Raw genomic sequence first — 21,167 nt, forward strand, 5'->3', positions numbered from 1 at the left:
GTGCTCGCTTCGGCAGCACATATACTAAAATTGGAACGATACAGAAAAGATTAGCATGGCCCCTGCGCAAGGATGACACGCAAATTCGTGAAGCGTTCCATATTTTTGATTTTTCACCAGAGACTATGAAAGCCAGAAGATCCTGGACAGATGTTATACAGACACTAAAAGAACACAAATTCCAGCCCAGGCTACTATACCCAGCCAAACTCTCAATTAACATAGATGGAGAAACCAAAGTATTCCACGACAAAACCAAATTCACACATTATCTCTCCACGAATCCAGCCCTTCAAAGGATAATAACAGAAAAGAACCAATACAAGGACAGGAACCATGCCCTAGAAACAACAAGAAGGTAATCCCTCAACAAACCTAAAAGAAGACAGCCACAAGAACAGAATGCCAACTTTAACAACAAAAATAACAGGAAACAACAATTACTTTTCCTTAATATCTCTTAATATCAATGGACTCAACTCCCCGATAAAAAGACATACACTAACAAACTGGCTACACAAACAAGACCCAACATCTTGCTGCTTATAGGAAACTCATCTCAGAGAAAAAGATAGACACTACCTCAGAATGAAAGGCTGGAAAACAATTTTCCAAGCAAATGGTATGAAGAAACAAGCTGGAGTAGCCATTCTAATATCTGATAAGATTGACTTCCAACCCAAAGTCATTAAAAAAGACAGGGAGGGACACTTCATACTCATCAAAGGTAAAATCCTCCAAGAGGAAATATCAATCCTGAATATCTATGCTCCAAATACAAAGGCAGCCACATTCGTTAAAGAAACTTTAGTAAATCTCAAAGCACACATTGCACCTCATACAATAATAGTGGGAGACTTCAACACACCACTTTCACCAATGGACAGATCATGGAAACAGAAACTAAACAGGGACACAGAGAAACTAACAGAAATTATGAATCAAATGGATCTGGCAGATATCTACAGAACATTCTATCCTAAAACAAAAGGATATACCTTCTTCTCAGCACCTCATGGCACCTTCTCCAAAATTGACCACATAATTGGTCACAAAACAGGCCTCAACAGATACAAAAATATTGAAATTGTCCCATGCATCCTATCAGATCACCATGGACTAAAGCTGATCTTCAATAACAAAATAAATAATAGAAAGCCAACATTCACGTGGAAACTGAACAACACTCTTCTCAATGATACCTTGGTCAAGGAAGGAATAAAGAAAGAAATTAAGGACTTTTTAGAGTTCAATGAAAATGAAGCCACAACATACCCAAACTTATGGGACGCAATGAAAGCATTTCTAAGAGGAAAACTCATAGCTCTGAGTGCCTCCAAAAGGAAACTAGAGAGAGCACACATTAGCAGCTTGACAACACACCTAAAAGCACTAGAACAAAAGGAAGCAAATTCACCCAAGAGGAGTAGACAGCAGGAAATAATCAAACTCAGGGGTGAAATCAACCAAGTAGAAACAAGTAAACTATTCAAAGAATCAACCAATCAAGGAGCTGGTTCTTTGAGAAAATCAACAAGATAGATAAACCCTTAGCCAGACTCACTAGAGGGCACAGGGAAAGCATCCTAATTAACAAAATCAGAAATGAAAAAGGAGACATAACAACAGATCCTGAAGACATCCAAAACACCATCAGATCCTTCTACCAAAGGCTATACTCAACAAAACTGGAGAACCTGGATGAAATGGACAAGTTCCTAGACAGATACCAGGTACCAAAGTTGAATCAAGATCAGGTTAATGATCTAAACAGCCCTATATCCCCCAAAGAAATAGAAGCAGTCATTAATAGTCTCCCAACTAAAGAAAGCCCAGGACCAGATGGGTTTAGTGCAGAGTTCTATCAGACCTTCAAAGAAGATCTAATCCCAGTTCTTCACAAACTATTCCACAAAATACAAACAGAAGGTACTCTACCCAACTCATTCTATGAAGCCACAATTACTCTGATACCTAAACCACAAAAAGACCCAACAAAGATAGAAAACTTCAAACCAATATCCCTTATGAATATTGATGCAAAAATCCTCAATAAAGTTCTTGCTAACCGAATCCAAGAACACATCAAAACAATCATCCATCCTGACCAAGTAGGTTTCATCCCAGGGATGCAGGGATGGTTCAATATACGGAAATCCATCAACATAATCCACTATATAAACAAACTCAAAGTCAAAAACCACATGGTCATCTCGTTAGATGCGGAAAAAGCATTTGACAAGATCCAACACCCATTCATGATAAAAGTCTTGGAAAGATCAGGAATTCAAGGCCCATACATAAACATGATAAAAGCAATCTACAGCAAACCAGTAGCCAACATCAAAGTAAATGGTGAGAAGCTTGAAGCAATCCCTCTAAAATCAGGGACTAGACAAGGCTGTCCACTTTCTCCATACCTATTCAACATTGTACTTGAAGTCCTAGCCAGAGCAATTCGACAACAAAAGGAGATCAAAGGGATACAAATTGGAAAAGATGAAGTCAAAATATCACTCTTTGCAGATGATATGATAGTATATATAAGTGACCCTAAAAATTCCACCAGAGAACTCCTAAGCCTGATAAACAGCCTTGGTGAAGTAGCTGGATATAAAATTAACTCAAACAAATCAATGGCCTTTCTCTACACAAAGAATAAACAGGCTGAGAAAGAAATTAGGGAAACAACACCCTTCTCAATAGTCACAAATAATATAAAATATCTTGGCGTGACTCTAACTAAGGAAGTGAAAGATCTGTATGATAAAAACTTCAAGTCTCTGAAGAAAGAAATTATAGAAGATCTCAGAAGATGGAAAGATCTCCCATGCTCATGGATTGGCAGGATCAACATTGTAAAAATGGCTATCTTGCCAAAAGCAATCTACAGATTCAATGCAATCCCCATCAAAATTCCAAATCAATTCTTCAACGAATTAGAAAGTGCAATCTGCAAATTCATCTGGAATAACAAAAAACCTAGGATAGCAAAAATTCTTCTCAAGGATAAAAGAACCTCTGGTGGAATCACCATGCCGGACCTAAAGCTTTACTACAGAGCAATTGTGATAAAAACTGCATGGTACTGGTATAGTGACAGACAAATAGACCAATGGAATAGAATTGAAGACCCAGAAATGAACCCACACACCTACGGTCACTTGATCTTCGACAAGGGAGCTAAAAACATCCAGTGGAAGAAAGACAGCATTTTCAACAAATGGTGCTGGCACAACTGGTTGTTAACATGTAGAAGAATGCAAATCGATCCATTCCTATCTCCTTGTACTAAGGTCAAGTCTAAGTGGATCAAGGAACTTCACATAAAACCAGAGACACTGAAACTTTTAGAGGAGAAAGTGGGGGAAAGCCTTGAAGATATGGGCACAGGGGAAAAATTCCTGAATAGAACAGTAATGGCTTGTGCTGTAAGATCGAGAATTGACAAGTGGGACCTCATGAAACTACAAAGCTTCTGCAAGGCTAAAGACACCATCAATAAGACAAAAAAAAAACACCAACAGATTGGGAAAGGATCTTCACCTATCCTAAATCAGATAAGGGACTAATATCCAATATATATAAAGAACTCAAGAAGGTGGACTCCAGAAAGTCAAATAACCCCATTAAAAAATGGGGCTCAGAACTGAACAAAGAATTCTCACCTGAGGAATACCGAATGGCAGAGAAACACCTGAAAAAATGTTCAACATCCTTAATCATCAGGGAAATGCAAATCAAAACAACCCTGAGATTCCACCTCACACCAGTCAGAATGGCTAAGATCAAAAATTCAGTTGACAGCAGATGCTGGCGAGGATGTGGAGAAAGAGGAACACTCCTCCATTGTTGGTGGGATTGCAAGCTTGTACAACCACTCTGGAAATCAGTCTGGCAGTTCCTCAGAAAATTGGACATAGTACTACCGGAGGATCCAGCAATACCTCTCCTGGGCATATATCCAGAAGATGTCCCAACCGGTAAAAAGGAGACATGCTCCACTATGTTCATAGCAGCCCTATTTATAATAGCCAGAAGCTGGAAAGAACCCAGATGTCCCTCAACAGAGGAATGGATACAGAAATTATGGTACATTTACACAATGGAGTACTACTCAGCTATTAAAAAGAATGAATTTATGAAATTCCTAGCCAAATGGATGGACCTGGAGGGCATCATCTTGAGTGAAGTAACACAATCACAAAAGAACTCACACAATATGTATTCACTGATAAGTGGATATTAGCCCAAAACTTAGGATACCCAAGATATAAGATACAATTTGCTAAACGCATGAAACTCAAGAAGAATGAAGACCAAAGTGTGGACACTGTGCACCTTCTTAGAATTGGGAACAAAACACCCAGGGAAGGAGTTACAGAGACAAAGTTCGTAGCTGTGATGAAAGGATGGACCATTTAGAGACTGCCGTATCCAGGGATCCATCCCATAATCAGCTTCTAAACGCTGACACCATTGCATACACTAGCAAGATTTTGCTGAAAGGACCCAAATATAGCTGTCACTTGTGAGACGATGCCGGGGCCTAGCAAACACAGGAGTGGATGTTCACAGTCAGCTATTGGATGTAACACAGGGCTCCCAATGGAGAAGCTAGAGAAAGTACCCAAGGAGCTAAAGGGATCTGCAACCCTATTGTTGGAACAACATGATGTACTAACCAGAACCCCGGAGCTCTTGTCTCTAGCTGCATATGTATCGAAAGATGGCCTAGTTGGCCATCAATGGAAAGAGAGGCCCATTGGACTTGCAAACTTTATATGCCCCAATATAGGGTAATGCCAGGGCCAAAAGAATGGGAATGGGTGGGTAGGGAAGTGGGGGGCGCTATGGGGGACTTTTGGGATAGCATTGGAAATGTAATTGAGGAAAATATGTAATAAAAATATTAAAAATCAAAAAAAAATAAACTTAAAAAAAAAGTTAAAAAAAAACAAAAAAAACAAAAAAAAAACAAAAAAAGATTAAATAGGAACTCAATGAAATTCTGGGAAAGAGATCAAAAGAAAGACAGGGATACAAAATATAAAAAGGCTATGCCAGTGCCTGGCAGATACAGAAGTGGATGCTCAAAGTCACCTATTGGATGGAACACAGGGTCCCCCAATGAAGAAACTAGAGAAAGTACCCAAGGAGCTGAAGGTGTCTGCAACCCGATAGGAGGAACAACAATATGAACTAACCAGTACCCCCCTGAGCTTGTGTCTCTAGTTGCATATGTAGCAGAGGATAGCCTAGACAGCCATCAATGGGAGGAGAGGCCCTTAGACTTTCGAAGATTATATGCCCCAATACAGGGGAATGCCAGGGCCAGGAAACGGGAGTGGGTGGGTTGGGGATCAGGGTGGGGGAAGGGTATAGGGGACTTTCATGGAGGAAACTAGGAGAGGGGATAGCATTTGAAATGTAAATGAAGAAAATATCTAATAAAAAACTTTAAAAATATATACAAAGGAAGAATAAATGTAACAACCACCTTGTTCAACTTTAAACTTTCACCTGGACAATACTATCTAAGCATAGACCAATCACACAGTATTTCCATCAACTACAAAGATTTTAGAGAACCCTGGGATTTCTTTAGGTTTTTGTTTGTTTGCTTGCTTGCTTGCTTGCTTTAATGCTTAAATATTGCAGCCTATACCTAGTTGTGGAGCTACTGACAGCTGATAGCTGCTAGAAGAGGAAGAATTTGTCTTCTTTAAGGATGTGGCTCTAGTAGGTCAAGTATGCTCTTAATTGGATGGGGATGGCCTCGTATTCATGAATATATGGGCAGCACAGAATGAACAAAATGCATTATAAAAAGGAGAACGGGCTAGAGGATAAATCTAGGAAAAGTCAGGTACAGGAATAAGGGGTGAATATGATCAAAATATGTATGTATGAAATTCTCTAGGAATTAATAAAATATTTTATTTTAAAATGTAAACTGGAGAGATGACTAGGAAGTCAAGGCCAGATATTGCTATTGAAGGGGACCAGAGTTCTATTCCCTGAAGCAATATCCTGCAGGTCACAACTGCCTGTTACTTTAGTTCCACGAGTACCTAATGCCTATGAATAGACACATACACATATTTATAATTAATGATAACTAAATAACTCTATTTATAAATGCTCCAAATCAGGCATGTTGGTATGTATGTTCAATCTCAGCATCAAGGAGACAAAGACAGGTCTACATAGTGAGTTCCAGGTTAACTAGGGCTACATATTGACACTCTAACTTTTATTCATTTATTAAGAAAATGATGGGCATCTTATTTATGCCTCATTTTAGAACATCCTTTTCAAAAAACTAACAGCAATCAGAAAAAAAAAAAACAAAAAAAACAAAAAAAACACAGTTGAACAGCAGCTTGGGAACCAAGGGCACCATAAAAAACAAAAAAATAAAATTTCCTACAAGTAATTCAAACCCAAAATTTTATGGAGGGGAACTTCAGAAAGTGTGTGGCTACATATGAACTCTTGAAAAATAAAACATTTAACACAATATATTCTAATCACACTTTTCCCCCTTCCCCAGTTCCTCACAGGTCCTCACTATCTGCCCACCCACTCAATCCCACACCCTTTCTCTCTCTACCAAAAACCTATAATCAAAAGACAAATAAAACAAAAATTCCCAAACAAAGAAAAATGAGACAAAAACTACAATAATAATGTGTAGTTCATTTTGTGTTAGCCAACTATTCCTGGGCACCAGACCTAGCCTTGAATTTGTGCTTAATATGCCCAGTATCTGAGTTACAGTTACCATTGCTGTGATGAAATACCATGGCCAAAATGCAAGTCAGAGCAGAAAGAGTGCATCGGCCTTATACTTCCACTACTGTTAATCACAGAAGGAAGTCAACAGGAACTCACGCAGGGCAGGAACCTGGAATCAGGAGCTGATGCAGAGGTCACGGGGGTTGGAGGAGTTGCAGTTTACTGGTTTGCTTCCATTCCCTTTCCAAAACTGCTTTCTTATAGATCCTAGGACCACCATCCCAGGAATGGAACATGCCACAATGGACAGAACTGTCTCTCATCCATAACTAATCAAGAAATCACCTTAGAGCCATCTCTCAGTTAAGGTTTTCTCCTTTCAAATAACTCTACTTTGTGTTTCAAGTTGACATAAGACGAGCCAGCACACACAGTGAGACTCCACTGGAGATAACTAATTTTTCCTTTGCTAATGGATAGCAATTAAAGATAGCATCTTTCCCACTCTTGGTCCTGGGACCCTGTCTGCCTTAAACCTGTGCCTGTGGCCACAGACTCTGTGAGTTCATATGTGCTTCAATCCTGTTCACTCTGGAAACAGTTTCTTTGGAGTCATCCATCGCCTTTGACTGTTATAATTTTCCCATCTTCTCTTCCACATAGTTCCCTGAGCCCTAGGAGATGGTTTTTCATGAAGATATCACAATAAAGAGAACTACAAAATACACACACACACACATATATATGTGTATATATATATATGTATATATATATATATATTACATTCTTAACATAAATTTTCCTTCTAAACTTTGCAAATATGCTTAAAATCTAACACAATATATTAGCAAATATGTGTTTGGTATCAGTACCTTTCTCAAAACAATTGTTAAAAATACAAATCAGATGTAAATTCCATGTTATTTGCATAGAGTGCAGATGATATTAAATAAGCTTTTAGATTTATTTGCCCTAAGCTTCCCGGCTTACAATTACCACAGCATTAGAAACAGCACTCTTGAGAACAAACTGTATTTTCACTTTACTGTTTAATGGATCACATATTTTAATTACAGTTACTTAAATTAAGAGTTATTCTACCCAATTTATTTCTGATCATATCTAATTTGTCAGTCAGAATTTATGCTAGATTACTTTAAAATATACTCAGTTTACTGTTCACTGTCTAGAAAATTGTCCTTTTATAGGGAAGCCTTTAACTTGTAGGGCTAGCCTTAAATGATCTGATACATACAATATCCTCCAAACTTTACTCTAGCTTCATGCTTTCGGTTTGATATGCTCTGACCCACACTTCTGGCCTAATGTATCTCTCTCATCTGGTTCCATCCAAGTCGTCCCGTGGGAAGTTCAGCTTTATGCTTTGAGTGTGTCATTTCCTTCTTTAGAACAGAGCAAACATGAGAGGTTCAAGGGGCGGGGAGTGGGGTGTTTTATAAAGAACAAAGTGTGTAGCATGTCCTGGTAGAAAAGTAAGAGGAAATAAAAATTATCTATGGAAGAACAGTTATATGTTGAAAATGTGAATGAATTATTATGATTCCATAACTTTGATTTTTAATGTCACAGAGTAGTCCCTAGGCTATGATTGTTCTGTTTTAGGCTCTTCCTTTCAACCATGTCCATAACCTATGCCTTTGTCTTTTCACTCCAGGAAGTCATATTTTGTTGCCATATTTTGCATTTCATCATAGTTTGATTTTGAATTCTTTTTTTTATTTTGAATTTTTAACTTGTATCTTATATATGAACTCTGCCCTCACCTAAAAATATTCAGTTCCCTTTAAAAATTACCAATAATACTTCAATATTATTTTAACATTTCTGTGTGTGTGTGTGTGTGTGTGTGTGTGTGTGTGTTTGCCACTTCTATATAGGTGCCACTGTAAGCCAGAAGAAGCTGTTGGAACACATAAGACTAGAGTTACAGAAGTTGTGGGCCACCTGACATGGAAGCTGATCCTTAAGAAGAATGAAAAGTGCTAACCACTAAGCAATCTCCCCAGCCCCCATCCAATATCATTCTACACACTAAATATAAAATGTCTTCATCACTCTCCAAAACAGTATTTGATATAAGTTCAGTGACCACTTAATGGTTTTGATTCCACTTAGCTTAAATTATAGAGAAGTAATGTGTTTTATTAACATCTAAAGAATAGAATTCACTAATACTGAGTATTAGAATGAGTTTAATATTGTATAAACAGTTTCTTTGGGGTAAAATAGCAGATCATTTGTGATAAATCCATTCATCAACTGATTGCATATTAAGGAAGTAATAATGTTTATGGTTTGACAAATAAGTAACAAGGCCCAGTGTAGCAATTCAATATGATGCTAGGTGGCCACAAAAAGGAGACCTCCTGGGAATGACTATGGATATGAACATTAGTGACTAAACCATAAATGGACTTAAAAATTGCAAAGGTATTTCCCATTGCCCTTCTCCTCACAGTGTAAAAGTATCCACCCACCTGCAAGAAGTAATAATATAGATTTGTTCATTTGTAAACATTGTTATCTTGAATTCCCACAGAACTCTTTTTAACTTTCAAGGAATTATGAGGAGATGTGAACGTAGATAGTGTATAAGAGCACTGGCTTCTCAACCATGAGGACCTAAGTTCGAGTACCCATCGTCCATACAAAAGGTTGGGTGCAATCTAGAGACTGCCATATCCAGGGATCCATCCCATAATTAGCCTCCAAACGATGACACCATTGCATACACTAGCAAGCATTTGCTGAAAGGACCCTGATATAGCTTTCTCTTGTGAGACTAGGCTGGGGCCTAGAAAACACAGAAGTGGATGCTCACAGTCAGCTATTGGATGGATCACAGGGCCCCCAATGAAGGAGCTAGAGAAAGTGTCCAAGGAGCTAAAGAGATCTGCAACCCTGTAGGTGCAACAACATTATGAACTAACCAGTACCCCGGAGCTCTTGACTCTAGCTGCATATGTATCAAAAGATGGCCTAGTAGGCCATCACTGGAAAGAGAGGCCCATTGGTCATGCAAACTTTATATGCCCTAGTACAGGGGAAAACCAGGGCCAAAAAGTGGGAATGGGTGGGTAGGGGAGTGGGGGGGAGGGTATGGGGGACTTTTGGGATAGCATTGGAAATGTAATTGAGGAAAATACGTAATTAAAAAAAAAAAAGGTTGGGTGCGGCCAGGCACCCCTAAAACCCCAGCACTGGATGGGAGTGGGGAAGCAATATGAAGACTTGCTGGCTGTAATCCCAGCTTTAGACTCAGTGAGATTTCTCTGTCTTCTACATATAGATGCAGGTGCTGACCTACATACTTCATACACATGAGTCAAATATGTACCACACACATATGCACATACATTCACACACATATTACAATGAGTGTTTGAAATAGTCTATTAGTTTTTCCACCACCTGCAGAACATGTTAGTACAGTAGTGGTTGTTGTTATCCAACCTGGTTGGTGGAGGAAATCAATATTCAGGTGTGATATCAAGAGTCATGTCATGGAGATGCCCGGAGAGGAAGGAACTCCTTGTTTGCATTTTTCATCATAGAACAATGTGTAGACAACCAAGTCTCTATTTCCTTTAAATACCAATCTTATAGAATGGACAAGACTTTTTGTTATAAAAATGTACTTGTAATGAATTTGTTGGCTTGAATTTCCTGATGTTCTGACCAAAGGAGGTAAGAATTGATGCCAGAATCCTTCATTGATCTGCCATACATCTAAAGCATATAATCAATAAATAAGTTGAGAAAATATCCTACAAGGAAACCCAGCATACAACTTTCACAAGATAAATAATCATTAAACATAATTTTCATGAACTACACTCATTTTTTAAGATAAGATTGAGACCCTGTTCCCTTTTTGCATGAAAATCATCCTCAGATATAAACATTATACACAAAATTAAATAAGGGAACCAAAAAGTAAATTATCTAGGCCAGATGCAGATGGAGAATACATACAACATGCTCTAGTAACTCACTAAAGGGAGAAATGGTTGCACTGGGGGCTGGGGTGTGCAAGATGTGACTCCTAACGAGGCTGAGCCTCACTTCTGCAAAGGAACGTCTTCAGAGGAAAATAAGAATGAGTCTGCAATTAAGTCCTTTGAAGGATGGTCTCACTGTTGCTGTATCGACAGCTTTTGAATGTAATATGTAGGACGCCATATCTATCTGAAGTGCAAAGCTCCCTTTTCAAAAAAAAAAATTCCTTATTACCTTAGGATCAAATAATAAATAATACTAATAAATGCAGTTTGAGGAGGAAAAAGCCACACTCACATTTATTCTCCCCTTTTGTGTGTTTCACCTTAAAAGAAGCTTTGATAGTTTGATACTTCAGTCAGCATCCGGCTTATTTCAGTGCTAGCATGTTAACCTTCTTCCTCTGGATACTTGGGATATTAAAATTATCCTCTGTAACAATCAGCAGACGAAATGAAGCATTTACGCAAATACTGCAAATTAGATTAAACTGCAGTTCTGATGTAACCCTGTGACATACAGTTTCTTGTGCATTAAGCCAAATGTACAAGCATTTAATGACTAATCCTTTTAGGTATTTTAATGCCCACATGAAGATTTATTGAGGAGAAAAGGAAAGCATATGTGGTTTTCCGTTAGAGCCTGCCTGCGGGCGGAGGATTGAACAGATTGGCTTTTTTTTTTTTTTTTTTAATTAATATTTCAGTTCTTTGTGTTTTGGCGGGCAGGTTACACGTGGCCCTAGTACTGAACGGACAGCTCCTTTCTCTTAGGCTGAACACTGAAGGCTCTCAGACTCTGAGGGCACTGGCCGACCCTGGAGACAAGGGAAGGAGGGGGTGGGAGAGTGAGATCAGGTGTTGCACCTCCCCCTCTTTCTTCTACCGCACACAGCCATAGGCTTACTTCCTCTCCTCCTCTAGAAATTAACCTACTGATCGATATTGGTAGAATTAGTCATACTAGCAGCTTCTCAGTTCAGCCACAGAAGGGGAGGAGAAAGCTTGTCAGGCCCTCCTTCCTCCCTTGGGCTTACTACAAACAACTTTTCTGATGCTAGGAGGAGACCTTTGAAGATGAGAGAGGCAAGTTTGCCTGCATTTTAGGCTTGCCTGCTAATCGGAAGGTTTTAACTAGTTAAATCTCCAGGATCACGACTTGTTTTTAGCATCATGAAACCTTGGTGAATTCAGAAATGCCACCATACCAACACCACCCATTGGAGAGGGGGGGCAGCAGGGTAAAGAGAGATGAAGATTGAAAAGGATATATATAGAAAGATAGAGATACAGATATTCACATATTTATATATGATATCACATATAAAGTATGTGACCTCATTAAATATTCTAAAATATCAGACATTCTTAATAATTTTCTGGATATGATACTGCTTTCAATGCATGTTGGGAACTTTGTTTCAAAGTTGCTTTTAAAATGTTGGAGAAGGCTTTAAAGAGTTATGAGTTATGAATAACTATATATTTCCTTTAAGTCGCTGGATACATTGAGTTGTTATCATAGAGGGCTAGAGAGATGGCTCAGCAGTTAAAAGCACATAGAAGAAATTCCTAGTCCAGAGTCCACCATTTCAAAACCTGGGTAGCTCCCAACCACCAGTAGCTCTGGCTCCAGGGCACCTAATGCTTTCTTTTAGCCAGAACTGACACTTGCTAACATAGCACATTCATGGGAGCACACAAACACACACACACACACACACACACACACAATTTTAAAAACAATGAGTGACCTGTTACATTCTATTATATAAATACTGACTAAAATATATAAGTACCTATTTTTAATTTATTTTTCTCATATATATTACATCTAGACCGCTGTTCCTCCTCCCTTTTTCCTCTCCCCCAAAATCCTTCCCCATCTACTCCTCCTTCACATCTCTTCTGAAAAGGGCAAGCCTCCCAAGGATATCAACCAAACATAGCATATCAAGTTGTTATCAGACAAGGCGCCTCCCCTCATATTAAGGCTGGAAGAAGCAACACAGTGGAAGGAAACGGGTCCCCAAAGCAGGCAAAAGAGTGAAAGATAGCCCAGTCTCCACTGTTAGGAGTCCCAAAAGAACACCAAGCTACACAAACATAATTTTATGTAGAGGGCCTAGATCAGACCTCTACCTCCCTGATTGTCAGTTTAGTCTCTATCGTCTCCTTTCAGCCCAGGCAGGTTGATTCTGTGGATTTTCTTGTGAAGTCCTTGGCCTCTTTGACTCCTGCATTACCCACCTTCCAGCAGATTCCACAAGCTCTACCTAATGTTTGGCTATCTGTCTTTGCATCTGTTCCCATCCATTGCTGGATGAAGCCTCTCTTTGACAACTGTGGTAGACTCTTGTCTACAAGTTAGCAAAATATTAGGAATCATTTTATTGACTTTTTCTGGTTGTATTTGGTGGTTTCATAGGTTTCTGAGCTATCCAGCCTCTTGGCTCCTGGCCCTCCAGGCAATGTGGGGAGTGGGCTTCCGCTCTTTGCTTGGGTCTCAAGTTGGATCAGTCAGTGATTGATCTCTTCCCCAGTTTTTCTGCCACCTTAACACAGAGCACAACTTGTAGGCAGGACATATTGTAGGTCAACAGTTTTGAGGCTGGATTGGTTATGAAAAGTTATGAGAATTTTTTTAATGATGCAAAGTTACTTTTGTCCTCTGAGTTCACTCCTTCTCAATGGAATCCCTTACACATATATCAAATGTGTCCCCTCATTTGTGTTAAGTAGACCTAGCTGGGCATTTCTTGTTTATTATTTTTAAGTTTCTCATTTAAATTTTGCCTGTATGTATATCTGTTTTCCACTAGTGTGTCTAGTGCTTGTGGAGACTAAAGAGAGCATCAGATCTTCTGGGACCAAACTGTAAATAATTCTGAACTGACATGTAGATGCTGGAAATTGAAACTACCTATGAAAGATCAGCCAGAGATCTTAAATGTTCAGACATCTATTCAAATCTAGCATTGCATTATTTGTTAATTGTGTGTGGGGGACCGTATGTGTGGATGTGTCTACATTCGTGTTTGCATGCACAGGTGTGGAGGGGGATAAGGTTTGTGCATGTTGATGCAAGAATTCTTGAAGGTCAAAAGCATTACGCTCCCACAGCTGAAGTTACAAGTGGTTTTTAGCTGCCAAGTGGGTGCTGGTCCTGTGGAAAAGTATCCAGTTATTGTCATTGCCAAGCTACCTCTCTAGCACCTGTGTGCATTTCTGTCTTAAGTCAGTTGTCGCTCTTGTTCTTTCTTTTCAGTTCCCTCTCCTAAGAACAAGGGAATAATCTACTCTCCAGTTAAACAGAACCACATAACTAGCTCTGGGTCAACGTGCTTAGGGAAGCCCCACCCCCTTCCTTCATCTTGAAACTAGAAGCCATAAAGTTTTCTCTAGTATTCTACTTTACCAGGTAGAGGATCACTACCTACCAAGGTCTAAACCCTCAGTGGTTCAAGTCACAGATATTTGAGACTTATTTATAATCCACAATGGTGTGGCCTCTAATATGACTTAAAAAGACTCTTAACAGAAAAATCAATGAAATGTGGACTATGTAGAATTGGTTGTTAGAAGAGATTTATATATCAATGTCATTCAATAGAAATTAAAAGCAAATGACAAACAGAATTTAAATTAAACATTCTTTAATGCTCATATCTAAAAACGAAGAATACAAAAGCACGATATTTCTCGCTGTATATTTTATTATCAACACCTCCAAATATTATCACCATTATCACAATAGAAATTTTGAAATGTTTTCCATATTCTTTTATACAAAAATATAGAAATCAAGTAGGTATTGTGCAGTTACAATACACGGTGTTTTCAAGTAATTTTATTTCAAATTGTCAGTACATTCTAGCCAAAAAACACCAAACATATGCCTAGAGTTGAAATTTTTAGATTTGCTTTTTTGTTCTCTTAAGGGATGTTAAACACTCTTGGAAATCAGGAACCACCACAGTGAAAGCATTAGTAAGAACAGTTTTGGATGGATAAAGTGGTACAAGTCTTTAATACTAGCACTCAGGAAGTAGAGGCAAGTAGTCTTATGTGAGCTTGAGGCCAGTTTGGTCTACATGGATAGTTCCAAGATAGCCAGTGAGACTTTGTCTTAAAACAAAGCAAAAACAAAAACAAAAGCAAAAAACAAAAAACAAAAAGAGGTGTTTCTATAATTTAGAATTTCATTGGATCTCGGGGAAGAATCTAGAAAGAAATGGTTCACATTGTGTTGAGTGGTCACACAAAACAAGAGAACTATGCTTGGTGATCTCAAGAAACTTTAAAGAGATAGAATAGTATGTGAATCCCAGGGCATCTGATACCCTTATCTGGCCTCCATATGCACCAAGCATGCACATGCAGCACAGACAGGCATGCATGCATGCACAACACTCATAAACAAAAAATAGTAAAATAAGTAATTTTAAGGTAAAGTAAATAAATGAAAATAATAGATTTCGTTGTTGTTTTCTTGAAACGTCTTTTGTAACCCTGGCTAGCATTAAAATCCTCAAACTCTTCCTGCCTCCACATTCTGAAAACAGAGATTATACCACACCCATCTAAGAAGAGATGGGGGTGGGGAGTTTAAGACACTTAACTGTTGCTCAAAGTCATAAGGTTGCATCATCCCAACATAACAGCCTCTACCTCTATGTTAAATAGTGTTCACTTAGTTTGGGTTTCTATTATGAAAAGGCACCATGACCACCACAACTCCTATAAAGGAAAACATTTAACTGGGACTAACTTACAGTTCAGGGGTTTGGTGCACTGTCATCATGGTGGGAAGTATGGTGGCTTGCAGGTGCTGGGGAAGGAGCTGAGAGTGCTACATCTAGATCTGAAGGCAGTAAAAGCAATTGTGAGCTAAACTGGGAGTAACTTGAGCATATGAGACCTCACAGCCCACCCCACAGTGACACACCTCCTCCAACAAGGCCATACCTCCTCCAACAAAGCTCTGCCTCTCAATAGAGTCACTCCCTATAGGCCAAGCATTCAAGCATATGAGTAAACAGGGAGCAGGAGGGGGTGGGGGGGAGTCATTCTATTCAAACCACCATGATTCCATAGTTGAAGGAATAAAATCAGTTTTCTGTGCTGATATGAGAATAAGACAATAGACTTTTTTTTTTTAATCTGTAGAGCTGTAAATGGATACAATGTACTCAGAAAAAGAGTCTTTAAAGTTATCTTTCCTTTCCTGACTTTTGAAAGTGATGGAAAATGGAGTCACATATTTGAAATACTCATTTCAGAGACTGAGTAATTTTTGTGAGGTCATTGCTTTTTGAGTCTTGAAGTTAATGAATATATCCCAAGATTAATAATTTCTACATCTCAATGTTTTGAAATTTGCTGTCAACTGGATCTGAGTTACACTTGACATTGTCATCTAAAAGTGCATGGCAGTAATGTATTTCAAACATCTCACAATGGCTTCCTGTTGATTCCACAAAAGTCCAGTAAGCAATAGAAGACCTTTCTCCTCTAAGTGCATTTGCAAGTGTCAGGGCAGCACACATATATTTGCTTAGCTTTGTCACCATAGAATTCTTGGCATTCAGATTCGTTCCACCTATTTAACTAGGGAAAGAACCTGTTCCCTCTAACTTCTTGCATATGAATATATGTGAAGTAGATAGTATCCAGTCATATAAAGGATCTTATACTGTATTATTTATCAGAATGTCAGCATTCATTAGAGGTATTTCTAATATATTGTGCATATTTAATTCATCACAGTCTATATGTGTTGCCAGTATCTTGCACTAGAGAAAAGTTCCAAAGGTATACTTAGCTTCTAATTTCTCAGGTCTCAAGAAGTGATTTTTTTCTTGTGAAGGCAAGAAAATACCAGCCTGAGCTGTCCACTTGCTGAACTTCTTTAAGTGGACCTTCCGTGGAGGTCCATTTGAGCCAGGTATCCAGGATGTGCTGAGTGTCAATATCTCAGCAACCTCTACAGCATAGCATCCTCTGCTTTTCTCCGCCAATAATTTCTTGCAATTGCTTGATATCTGAAAACAAGGAAAGAAAAATGCATGAGTGGTTAAGAGTGAAAAGGAGAACACATTCAGAGAGGATCACACAAAGGAAAGAGTAACAATCAACTGTTTCCAGGTTTATAATTCCAATCACTGTACCAGAACATCAACAGACAAGGCATGCGGAAGAGCACCTGTGGTTCCGTCAAGCCATATGTAGTATAAGAATGTAGAAAGGTCTTAGGATAAAGACATCCTGACATATCTGAATTTAGACTCTTGGCACAAAATCTTCTGACATGGAAATATCTAAAGGCAGATAGACCACAACTGAGTGTTGTCAAAGGTGGATTATGACCAAAAAGTGACCCAACTCAATGAGGTCAACCCACTGGAGTGACTGCATCTCTAAAAATGAAGATGAGTCACAGAAACACAGCATATGAGCAATTGTATGGATGGGAATCTGGTACAGGTCCTTGCCCATGCTAAGCAAAAGCTCTATAGCCATGCTACACCTAATCCTCCAGCTTCCAAATCATTTAAAGCACATTACAAATGGGAGGATGTGTTTCCTACAGAATGCTGTCCCCATCTCCACTTAATACAGCCTGGCTATCAGGCAAAAACAGAATGATTAAACAATGTGTCTAAAATCACAAAGCCCATGGGTGACTAGTATCACCTTCTTTCACTTACCCAGACAGAAATCAAAAGAGAAGAATCAGTCCCTCAGACTGCATAATTATAACAGAGACTACCAGAACTGACTTTAGAGAAAGGGACATTATGAAATACAGCCCAGCAGAACAAGAAAATACTTTTAAATGAACTGTCCTACTGGACAAGATATGTAGGAAAGGAGAATCTGTGCAGATTTCTGGACCATATGTATCCTTGAGTACAAAAGTCAGGAAAAAAAGATAGCAAGAAACAAAGAAATAAGGTAAACATGGATGGGCCAGGAGTTTCAAAACAGAAACTATTGAAGGGTAAATAAAAGACAGACGTGAGGTCTAAACCGCGTGCACAGAGCGCAGAGATCCGGCAAGATTACATAATGAAGTCAAGAGAGTGTGAAGGCAAACACTAACACAGTCAAGTTGAAGTATAAAAGGGAGATTGCACCAGAGATTAAGATAAATAAAATAATAAGGCATTGTTCCAGTACATAAGGAAGGAAAGGTCAATGGAAAAATAAACGGGGCCTCTGAGAGGCTACTGGAGTAATTGACAGAAGAGGCAAACAAAGCTCTTCAAGGAAAAAGAAGTAACTGGAGGCTGTGGCTGCTTCAAAGCTCCCCAAGGCTACTAGAAGGGAGAAGAGGCAAGGACTCACAATCTGTGGCTAGACTGTGGGGGGTGGGGGGGGTGGGGTGATGCAAGGTAGAAAAGAATCTATGCATGAAATAGATGACCACAGCATGAAGTACTGAAGTCAGAGAAGTGCACACACGTGCGCACACGCACACACACACACACACCATTGTCTCTGGGACAGTGCCCAGGATACCTAGGGAAACGGAATAGGATGTTTTAGTGCCATGAATCTGAAACCCTGTACAGAAGTGACTAACAATGCAAAGTTACTGCTTCTAGGTTTCTTCTTCAGTAACTTCCTTTATCCCGTTCCTACTATAGTAACAACCAACTTTCATCCAAGTCCTAACCATCTTCATCATCCATACTCATCTAATGCCATCACCTGAACACACATGCAGTCACACATTCACACAAAGGCACACATGGACACACCAGTATAAACACAGGAACACTCACAGAGGTGCACAGAAGCACACATACAGATACAAACACAGGCATACACACACACAAAACAGGACACACTCATGCACACACATGCAGGCACACACAAACACACATAGGCACAGACATACACAGGTACGCACACAGACACATAAACAGACACACACAGGCACACACACAAACACAGATAGGCACACACACATGTATACACACACACAGAGGCATACAGGCACACACACTGGCTCAGAAACAGACACACAGAAGTGCGCTGACACACACATACACCCCACACACACACACATACACAGATGCACACATATAAGTATGCTTTCTCCCACACACTGGTATTGAAGATAGGGCCTCAAACTTCTCAGTATTGAATCCTGCTTCTACCAATAAGAATAGCCACCTTAAGTTTTTCAACAACTGGAAGGAAGTTACTTTGGTTTTTAGGTTTTTGGTAGGTTTTGTTTTTTTTTGTTTTGTTTTGTTTTGTTTTGTTTTGTTTTCCATTTTGCAAGTAAAATTAGCTCTTTCACTTAGAATCGATTTTGGCAGCTGGTCTCTGGCCTCTGTGTGTCCAGGAGTTCTCCTGCGGCCTTTCCATTTGAAATCCAAGTTTCTAGGTGCTTCCAGAGGCCATTGTGGGGTTCCAAAGCACCCTCCCTAGGGTGAAAAACAGGCACTCCCAGAGGCTGCTCACCTGAGACCCGGCTCTCCCTGGGTTCCAACAGCAACCCAGGAAGACCTGGAAGACCTGCTGAAGCCTCTGACACCATGGTAGTGAACTAACCTGGGTGAGGGACCACATTGGAAGCCCCTACACTCAAAAGCAAAAGGTAAGAACCAATTGGAAATCTGAGGGGGCCCGAGTTTTCCTCAAAATTCACAGGACTTCCAACGGAAGTCTCCACAGTGGCTTGTCCTTTGCTGTAAAGAAACCTCAAACAGCACTCAGGAGTTTTGTCATAAACGTGTGGGAAAAAATGCAGAAGAAAAACATGAAAGAAAGAAAATTTTAATTTTGGAAACGTTTATTGCAAGGAGGGGTCAGTCTCTGGAGATAAAGTCACAACCATTAAGTTTAAAGTCCTGCATGACCTGGGTGATTTTACAAATCTTGGCTCTCACTTTTGTGAGCTTGCCTCACTTTTGTGAAGTTGTGGTGGGGTGGAAGGTGGAGTCACAGCTTCTTTATCAATCTCTGGTTGTTCTGACCCCACCTATGCTTGTTGTGAGGATAAAAGAATATAATGCTTGTAAAAGGCTGGTAACCTGGCTAGATCTCAATAAAACTAAGCAAAACTGTCAGTTTGTGTTATTCTTTCGTCTACAAAAAGGTGATAAAAATTGCAGGAACTTCTCTACTCCGGTGGCGACTTGTCCTTGGTATCAAATGAGCCAATACATTTGTTTTTCAGGCTAGCATAAAACTTTTTAAAGCGCTTGGTAAACAGAGGTGATTTAGTCAACCAAGAGGCTGACGTACGGACTTTCAAAACCTCCTAAGCGAATGGAGTAGATAAAGTGCAAGCTCTTTTGGATCGCAGGCATTTCTTGGCCCAAAAGGAGTAAATTTCTCCTGGAAAAAAAAAAAAAAAAAAAAGGCTTTGAGCAGAGAGAACTGGCTTCCTGCCTAAATGAGGGCAGCCAGCCGGGAGGCCTGCGGGGCATCGTGCCCTAGGGGACCGCGCCCTGCTGCCTCCGGGTGCGCACTCAGGACAAGATGAGCAGGCCAGACAGCTCCGGAGAGACATTCAGAGGGTTACCGAATTTGGCTGTGTCTGAGCTCTAGTCTTGGCTAGACAGCTGTTTGAGAAGAGCAAGGAGACGCTCAGACAAGAGCCTGGACTTCTAGTTTCACTGTTATCAAAGAGAAGACTTCAGACGAAGAGTCTCCCTATTTAATTTTCGACTAATACGTTCGCAAGGCTTTTTAATTGCTTGCAAATGCATTTTCTCTGTATGATTATGGAATCCGTGTTGCCTGTCGGCTGTAAGGCTGAGGCAGAATACAGATCGGTGTTAGGCTTTTGACAAACAGCTCGCAGAGGGAGGGGGAGGGGGAGGGTCAGGCTGGAGGAGGGAGAAAAGAGAAGGAAAGGGAAATTTTAAAAATCAGTGACAGCCCTTAAACCGAAATGACTCGAGAGCCTGACAGAAATGTCAATTTTCCCTACGTTTTGTAAAGTCATCTTAAAAAAGAAAAAAAGAAAAAAAAGAAAAAAAAAAAAGAAAGAAAGAAAGAAAAGGAAAAAAGAAAAGAAATGTCCTACCTTTCTCCTCTGCAATTGGGAAACATTGGCCATTGGTTTGCTGAAGGTGAAGTGGTGAGACACAGGGAGAAGAAACAGTAGCTAGACACTTAAAAAGGAAAAGGGGAAAGAAAGAAAGAAAGAAAGAAAGAAAGAAAGAAAGAAAGAAAGAAAGAAAGAAAGAAAGAAAGAAAGAAAGAAAGAAAGGAAGGAAGGAAGGAAGGAAGGAAGGAAGGAAGGAAGGAAGGAAGGAAGGAAGGAAGGAAAGGAAGGAAGGAAAGGAAGGAAGGAAAGAAGGAAGAAAGAACGAACCAGAAAGAGAAGTATGCAACTCACTAGAAAGGGGGGGGTGATATAGTGGAAGGACCCAAAGAGAT

General features: G+C 39.6%; 1 non-coding gene across 1 annotated transcript; it reads left to right on the forward strand.

The window, feature by feature from the left end:
- Window positions 1-107, forward strand: LOC115032560 (U6 spliceosomal RNA). The gene has a single exon (XR_003838205.1). It is a non-coding gene; the product is annotated as a U6 spliceosomal RNA (small nuclear RNA).
- Window positions 108-21,167: the final 21,060 nt, after the last annotated feature.

This window comes from Mus caroli, unplaced genomic scaffold, assembly GCF_978045245.1.
Source record: "Mus caroli unplaced genomic scaffold, Mus_caroli_1 scaffold_1, whole genome shotgun sequence".
Taxonomy (NCBI): Eukaryota; Metazoa; Chordata; class Mammalia; order Rodentia; family Muridae; genus Mus; species Mus caroli.